Raw genomic sequence first — 9,009 nt, forward strand, 5'->3', positions numbered from 1 at the left:
GAGCATCAGTGAAATATTGAAGAAAGGGGTCAGTCAAAAGTGTAAATAAAATATGTATAAAGACACATAAGAAATAAAAAGCTCATGTACCATTAAAAAAAAGTGTATGATATCTCATGGGAATGAAAAGTTAGGTGGGAGTGTTTAGGGAGATTAATTGTAAAATCTTATGAACCAAACAGCTTGATTTGGGGTAATATAAGCATCTGAGAAAGACAGTGAAAGGCTGAATGTGATTCATAACCAAGATAAACTGAAACGTGAAAGCTGGGCATTCACTTTGGCAGCATATAAAGACAATCATAGCCCAAGGCTAAAAAATTAAGAATGGTGATTATTACATCCATTTCTTTTTATTATTTTTATTAAATTACTTTTCTATTACTTTATTTAGTAATTTTTATTAAATTAAATTTTTTCTAGTCCAATAACAGTTTCCTCACCCTCTCTTCTCTCCTTCCAGTCCCTCACCCTCAAACTTTGCTATATATTAACATTCCACTCTGCAGAATGTTGAATTCTCATCCAAGGTGCATTTCAAATGTCATAGTGAGGTCCCAGCTTGGAAAAAAGATTGTGATTGTTTTGAATGACACAGCATCACCTCATTTAAAGATAATACAGAGGATTTCTCTCAATGGCTATATCTGGCTACTCAGGATCTATCAATAAGCACCCTGGATAACAGACCATTAATTATGGTCAATTTACAATAACAACATTACCTTGCACAGCCTGATGCAGGAGGAAGTGCTTGGACCTGTCTCAGCTGAATGTGCTGGGCTCTGCAAATTCCTCATGGAAGGCCTTACCTTGTCAGCGGAGGGGATGGGGGAAGCCTGGGGGCAGCAGGAGGAGGGATGAGGGAAGAATCTGTGGTTGGTGTGTGGAATAAATAAAAATTAAATTAAATTATAAAATAAAAAATTCTTAATAAAAAACACAAAATAACAACACCAGAACTTTGAAAGAAACATTGCATTTTCTGAAAATGCAAAGATATAGCCAATATTTATTAATATTAGCTAATTCATATTAGACACAGTTTACACTTTTTTTTTTAATATGGAATGCTTCACGAATTTGCGTGTCATCCTTGCGCAGGGGCCATGCTAATCTTCTCTGTATCATTCCAATTTTAGTATATGTGCTGCCGAAGCGAGCACAGTTTACACTTTTATAAGACAGAGTAATGACTATATAGACACACTTCTCTAATATAGGAATTAATGTATTTGTAAACATTATGTAAGATGGGGCTATGTATGGCTAGTTTGCCTCTATTAGGCATAGGACACCTAATAACATTTACAAGATGAAGTAGATCCTGGAAAAAAAAATCAAAATTCTCAAAAACACATGGGCTTGTGCGAGCAAACTAAATCAGTTCATAAAACCCTCTAATTGTATATATTAAATGGAGTGTCCAAAGAGATATTCAATTCAACAAAAAGAGAAGGAACAAATTGGTGTTTACACATGTAAAAAACCTCAAACATGAATTTCTTCTGATTATCCAAGATGAATCTAGTAGGTATTGTTATTGAACTGATCTTGATATCAATGGATAATATGCAATTTCAAGTAAAAACTAAAACTAGTGTTATTTTTATCAAATATAAAGGTGAGGACAATTACAGGAATAAGAGGAAATGTAGAAATGTTAAATTGAATAATATAAATTTCCCTGAGCTATATAGATGGTTAATAATATTCTAGAGACAATACAGGCATTTTCAGTCTGGGGAAATAGCTCAGTTGGTAAAATGCTTGCTTTGCATGCATCACAAAATTTCACAACGAAAAGTAGGGTGTCTTGATACACAAATGTAATCCCATTGCTCTGGATTCCTGGGGCTCATTGGTCAGGCAAGGTAGCATACAGAATGAATTCCAAATTAGTGACCCTGACTCATAAAGCAAGATGGCTGACTGCTGAATGAAAATGCCTGATATTTATCTGTGATCCCGACATGCAGTCAGTCACCTACATGTGAACACACACACACACACACACACACACACACACACACACACACACAACATTTAAATTTTTTCCCAAGAATTGATGCCCAAAGAAACAAGTACGGTTATACTCCATCAGTTAGAATATGAAATTCATAAAGGAAAATTAGAAGATAAATTTCTCCTCTGTATCTTAGTCATGTTTATTAATTTATAATTACAGTAGACAAACTTTGAAGTTGACAGAATATTTGTGTTGATTCCCTGGTCTGTGACATATGGGCTGCAAAGATTATGATGCAGCACACTTTTACTTATCTTATGTTTCCCAGTATTTTGAGAACTTAAGAACATAAATATACAATGAAAATGGAAATTTCTCTATGTAAGGTCTAGTAACCTGTTACAACAAGGAATTATCCCCCATATTCTTAATCACACGTGAAGAAATAGGTCTAAAAAGTCTCTGACTTTTTAAACAAATCTGTAACCCACTACTGGGTAGTCAAATGGAAATATTTTCTCCCTCACTGGAGAAAACATTATTTGTGTCAGGTAGTTTACTATTTTTTTGCTACATATGGTCTAAAAACATACTTAATTGCTTCTTGAGCTTGACTCTAATTCAACTAATGTTAGTTTTCTTGGATAGCGACTATATTTCTGAGTATAATTCATTCAAACTTAAATGAAGAATTTGTATATTTAATAATGATTTTTTAACCAAACTAAATTTATTATGTCCAACAAAATTAAAAAGAGAAGTCTAGCTATAATTGATAGTGAAAGCACTGTTATTTTTATATTGCAATAATAACAATGCTTTATTTTATGTAAATGTGTTGCTTTGTCTTGGACTCTTCTAGAAATATTGATCTGCTAAGATGATAATGATGAATAGTCAGAAAAAGGGAAAGAAATATCTACTTTTGGCTTTAGGAGGAAAATCATTTCACAAAATGATTAATTACAAACTAAAAGCATTTGCAGAATAAAAAATAGAGATGCCTCATTAAGATCAGCAACAATGTGTGAATTAATTTCCATGCAATCACACATTTGTTATATTCACACTTAACTGGCTAGGTGATTTGACTTTTATTACACAATTTATATGACCTTTTTAAACTAAAGACCTTTCTATATGGCAGATTTTAGAAGAACTGTAGTTAGCTAAGATTAAAGATTTACAATTTGATAATTTAACATGAAAATATTTAAGTAGTCAATATTTAGATTATAAAATCTTTAATACCACTCAGTCTGCAGAATGATTAATTTATATTTAATATTTCTAGTTACACATTGGTATATAAATTCTTCACTGTTCTTTGATGACTTCTCTCCTGTCATCATAAAACTGAGTAATTTCAAATAATTTTCATCTAATTGTTTCTCCATGTATGTATTTCATATTTAATTTGTAATTGTAGCTCCCTTCTCCCAGACTCTAAAACATAAAGGGATGTATTTTTTATTGTTCATGAATGAAAGCTAACCCAAAGTAACTTAATTAAGGTAGCAATGTATTTTCTATTAAATATTTACATATAACTAGGAAAGTCAGTCAGGGCTTGCCACTTCTTCAAAGCCCCGAAACAGAACCAGGATTGGTATACTCTCTGCGTACTTTAAAAACTTCTATTTATAGCTTGATCTTGCATAGTATTTAAACTTTTCAAGGCTTTAGATCTCAAATTATTCATCTTCGGCTCATTAGCATCTAGAATAAGATTTTTCAGATTTTGTTTTGTGTGACCATAACAGGTTATTTAATAGTTATCTTCACTGTTAAATATCCTTTCTACTTCCCTTCTGGAGCACAGGTGAGTGCCCTAGCTTGCCCGGACCCCATCCCTGGGCACCAGCCACTCCAGGGAAGACCTGCCCAACTTGGCCCCAGGTTCTGGCCTCCGGGCAGGTTCCCTTCTAGCTCCACCTGGAAGGATCCCCTTCTCCACTACCCCTGGCAGACCCTGCAATCTCCACGCCCTGCCCCCACGCCCATCCACCGAACCCCAAGCCTCTTCCTGAGACTTAGAGGCAGCTCCCATCCTGCCCCGGACTTCCCTTCTAGACAAGAGCTCCCATCCTGCCCCGGACTTCCAATTTGGACAAGAGAGTTCCCATCTGGACAAGAGAGAGAGACTTCCGAATCTGTCAGCTCTGTCTGAACCAAGTGTGTGGATAAGGCCAAGAACGAACCACAAGGAGATGGGCAGACGTCAAGGCAGAAACACATACAACAAAATGAATAGCAATACAGCATCACCAGGCCCTAGCTCTCCTCCAACACCTAGACCTGAACATTAGAAATTGGAAGAAGCAGAAGAAAACAGCCTTATGAATGACATCATGAAGAAGCTAGAGGCTTGTGTAGAGGAAAAGACAAAAAAAAATGTGAAGAACACTGTAAACCACTAGAGGAAAGGGCAAACAAATTAGAAGAAATCAATAAAGTTCTGGAAGGAAACAATAAAGTACTGAAAGAAAATCAAGAAAAGTCAATGAAACAAATGAAGGAAACAGTACAAAACCTGAAAAGGGAAATAGAAAAAATGAAGAAGACACAAACAGAGGGAATGCTGGAAATAGAAAATCTGAGTAAAGGATTGGGAACTTCAGATGCAAGTATAATCAACAGAATGCAAGAGATGGAAGAGAGGATCTCTAGTGTTGAAGATACAGTAGAAGAAATAGAATCATCAGTCAAAGAAAACACTAAAGCCAACAAAGTCATGAACCAAAATGTCCAAGAAATTTTGGACACCATGAAAAGACCAAACCTATGAATAATAGGGGTAGAAGAAGGAGAAGAATACCAACTCAAGGGCACAGAAAATATATTGAACAAGATCATAGAAGAAAACTTTCCAAACTTAAAGAAGGAAATGCCTATGAAGATACAAGAAGCCTATAGAATACCAAACAGACTAGACCCCCCAAAAAAGTCCCCTCTCCACATATTAATGAAACAACTAAACATACAGAAAAAAGAAAGAATATTAAGAGCAGCAAAGGAAAAAGGCCAAGTGACATATAAAGGCAAACTCATCAGAATAACACCCGATTTCTCAATGGAGACTTTGAAAGCCAGAAGGGCCTGGACAGATGTAATGCAGACACTAAGAGACCATGGATGTCAGCCTAGACTAATATACCCAGCAAAACTTTCAATCATCATAGATGGAGTGAACAAGACATTCCATGACAAAGCCAGATTTAAACAATACTTATCCACAAACCCAGCCCTACAGAAAGCACTAGAAGGAAAATTCCAACCTAAGGAAGTCAGATACACCCTCGAAAACACAGGCAATAGATAAAGCCACAGCAGTAAAGCCCAACGAAGAGAAGTACACACACATCACCACCAAAAAATAACAGGAATGAACAATCACTGGTCATTAATATCCCTCAATATCAATGGAATTAATTCACCTATGAAAAGACATAGGCTTACAGAATGGATACGAAAGCAGGTCCCATCTTTTTGCTGCATACAAGAAACACATCTCAAATTCAAAGATAGACACTACCTAAAAATAAAAGGCTGGGAAAAGACTTTCCAATCAAATGGTCTTACGAAACAAGCAGGTGTAGCCATCCTGATATCCAGCAAAATAGACTTCAAACTAAAATCAATCAAAAGAGATCAAGAAGGGCATTACATACTCATCACAGGAAAGATCCAACAAGATAAAGTCTCAATTCTGAACATTTATGCCCCAAACACAAAGGCACCCACATATGTAAAAGAAACATTACTAAAGCTTAAATCACATATAAAACCCCACACATTAATAGTGGAAGACCTCAACACCCCACTTTCCCACTGGACAGATCTCCCAAATTGAAACTTAACAGAGAAATAAAGGACTTAACTGACGTCATGACTCAAATGGACTTAATCGATATCTACAGAACATTCCATCCTAACAAAAAAGAATATACCTTCTTCTCAGCACCCCATGGAACCTTCTCTAAAATCGACCACATACTTGGCCACAAAACAAATCTAAACAGATACAAAACAATTGGAATAACCTCCTGTGTTCTATCAGACCACCATGGTCTAAAGTTGGATTTCAACAACAACAAAAACTACAGAAAACCTACAATCTCATGGAAACTGAATAATACCCAACTGAATCACCAATGGGTTAAGGAAGAAATAAAGAAAGAAATTAGAGACTTCCTAGAGATCAACGAAAATGAAGACACCACATATCCAAACCTATGGGACACTATGAAAGCAGTACTAAGAGGGAAATTCATAGCACTAAATGCCCACATAAATAAGTTGGAGAAATCTCACACTAGTGACTTAACAGCACACTTGGAAGCTCTAGAACAAGAAGAAGCAAAGTTTCCCAGGAAAAATAGACGCCAGGAAATTATCAAAGTGAGAGCTGAAATCAATAAAATAGAAACAGAGAGAACAATACAAAAAATTAATGAAACAAAGAGTTGGTTCTTTGAGAAAATCAACAAGATAGACAAGGCCTTATCCAAACTAACCAAAAGACAGAGAGAGAGCATCCAAATCAACAAAATCAGAAATGAAAAGGGGGACATAACAACAGACATTGAGGAAATCCAGAGAATCATCAGGTCATACTTCAAAAACCTCTATTCGACAAAACTGGAAAACCTAAAAGAAATGGATAACTTTCTGGATAGGTACCACATACCTAAGTTAAATCAAGACCAGATAAACTATTTAAGTAGTCCAATAACTCCTAACAAAATAGAAACAGTCATTAAAAGTCTCCCAACCAAAAAAAGCCCAGGACTAGATGGTTTCAGTGCAGAATTCTACCAGATCTTCAAAGAAGAGTTAATACCAATACTCTCTAAATTGTTCCACACAATAGAAACAGAAGGAACATTACCAAACTCCTTCTATGAGGCTACAATTACCCTGATTCCTAAACCAAACAAGGATACAACAAAGAAAGAGAACTACAGACCGATCTCCCTCATGAACATTGATGCAAAAATACTCAATAAAATACTGGCAAACAGACTCCAAGAACACATCAAAACAATTATCCACCATGATCAAGTAGGATTCATTCCAGGGATGCAAGGGTGGTTCAACATACGAAAGTCCGTCAATATAATACACCATATAAACAAACTCAAAGAAAAAATACCCATGATCATCTCACTAGATGCAGAAAAGGCATTTGACAAAATCCAACACCCCTTCATGATAAAGGTCTTGGAGTGATCAGGAATACAGGGAACATACCTAAACATAATAAAGGCAATTTACAGCAAGCCAACAGCCAACATCAAATTAAATGGAGAGAAACTCAAAGCAATTCCACTAAAATCAGGAACGAGGCAAGGCTGTCCACTCTCCCCATACTTATTCAATATAGTACTTGAAGTTCTAGCCAGAGCAATAAGACAACATAAGGAGATGAAGGGGATACAAATTGGAAAGGAAGAAGTCAAGCTTTCCCTATTTGCAGATGACATGATAGTATACTTGAGCGACCCCAAAGATTCCACCAAGGAACTGATACAGCTTATAAACACCTTCAGCAACATAGCAGGATACAAGATCAACTCAAAAAAATCAGTAGCCCTCCTATATACAAGGGACAAAGAAGCGAGAAGGAAATCAGAGATACATCACCCTTTACTATAGCCACAAATGACATAAAATACCTTGGGGTAACCAAGCAAGTGAAGGACCTATATAACAAGAACTTTAAGCCCCTGAAAAAAGAAATTGAGAAGATGTCAGAAAATGCAAAGATCTCCCATGCTCATGGATAGGCAGGACTAACATAGTAAAAATGGCAATCTTACCAAAAGCAATCTACAGATTCAATGCAATCCCCATCAAAATACCAACACAATTCTTCACAGACCTGGAAAGAATAATACTCAACTTCGTATGGAAAAACAAAAAACCCAGGATAGCCAAAAGAATCCTGTACAATAACACAACCTCTGGAGGCATCACGATCCCTGATTTCAAGATCTACTATAGAGCTACAGTAATAAAAACAGCTTGGTACTGGCATAAAAACTGACATGTGGACCAATGGAATCGAATTGAAGACCTTGACATTAATCCACACACCTATGAACACATAATTTTTGACCAAGAAGCCAAAAGTGCACAATGGAAAACAGAAAGCATCTTCAACAAATGGTGCTGGCAAAACTGGATATCAACATGTAGAAGGCTGCAAATAAATCCATATCTATCACCGTGCACAAAACTTAAGTCCAAGTGGATCAAAGACCTCAACATAAATCCAGCTACTCTGAACCTGCTAGAAGAGAAAGTAGGAAGCAGTCTTGAACGCATTGGCATAGGAGACCACTTCCTAAATAGAACACCAGTAGCACAGACACTGAGAGAAACAGTCAATCAATGGGACCTCTTGAAACTGAGAAGCTTTTGTAGAGCAAAGGATACGGTCAACAAGGCAAAGTGACAGCCTACAGAATGGGAAAAGATCTTCACCAACCCCACATCTCACAGAGGACTGATATCCAGAATATATAAGGAACTCAAGAAATTAGACATCAAAATGCCCAACAGTCCAATTAAGAAATGGGCTATAGAACTAAACAGAGAATTCTCAACAGAGGAAACTCAAATGGCTGAAAGACATTAAGGAATTGCTCAACATCCCTAATCATCAGGGAAATGCAAATCAAAACAACTCTGAGATACCACCTTACGCCTGTCAGAATGGCTAAGATCAAAAACACTGAAGACACCTTATGCTGGAGAGGATGTGGAGCTAGGGGAACTCTCCTCCACTGCTGGTGGGAATGCAAGCTTGTACAACCACTTTGGAAATCAATATGGCGCTTTCTTAGAAAATTGGGAATCCATCTCCCCCAAGATCCAGCTATACCACTCTTGGGCATATACTCAAGGTATGCTCAACCACACCACAAGAGCACTTGTTCAGCTATGTTCATATCAGCATTTTTTGTAATAGCCAGAACATGGAAACAACCTAGATGCCCTTCAACTGAAGAATGGATAAACAAAATGTACATATA

General features: G+C 36.5%; 1 non-coding gene across 1 annotated transcript; it reads right to left on the reverse strand.

Annotated features, from left to right (window-relative positions):
* Positions 1-1,059: 1,059 nt before the first annotated feature.
* On the reverse strand, positions 1,060-1,166 carry LOC128118417 (U6 spliceosomal RNA). Its single transcript, XR_008221206.1, has one exon. It is a non-coding gene; the product is annotated as a U6 spliceosomal RNA (small nuclear RNA).
* Positions 1,167-9,009: the final 7,843 nt, after the last annotated feature.

Source organism: Peromyscus californicus, unplaced genomic scaffold, assembly GCF_007827085.1.
Source record: "Peromyscus californicus insignis strain IS unplaced genomic scaffold, ASM782708v3 Scaffold_10__1_contigs__length_136768540, whole genome shotgun sequence".
NCBI lineage: Eukaryota > Metazoa > Chordata > Mammalia > Rodentia > Cricetidae > Peromyscus > Peromyscus californicus.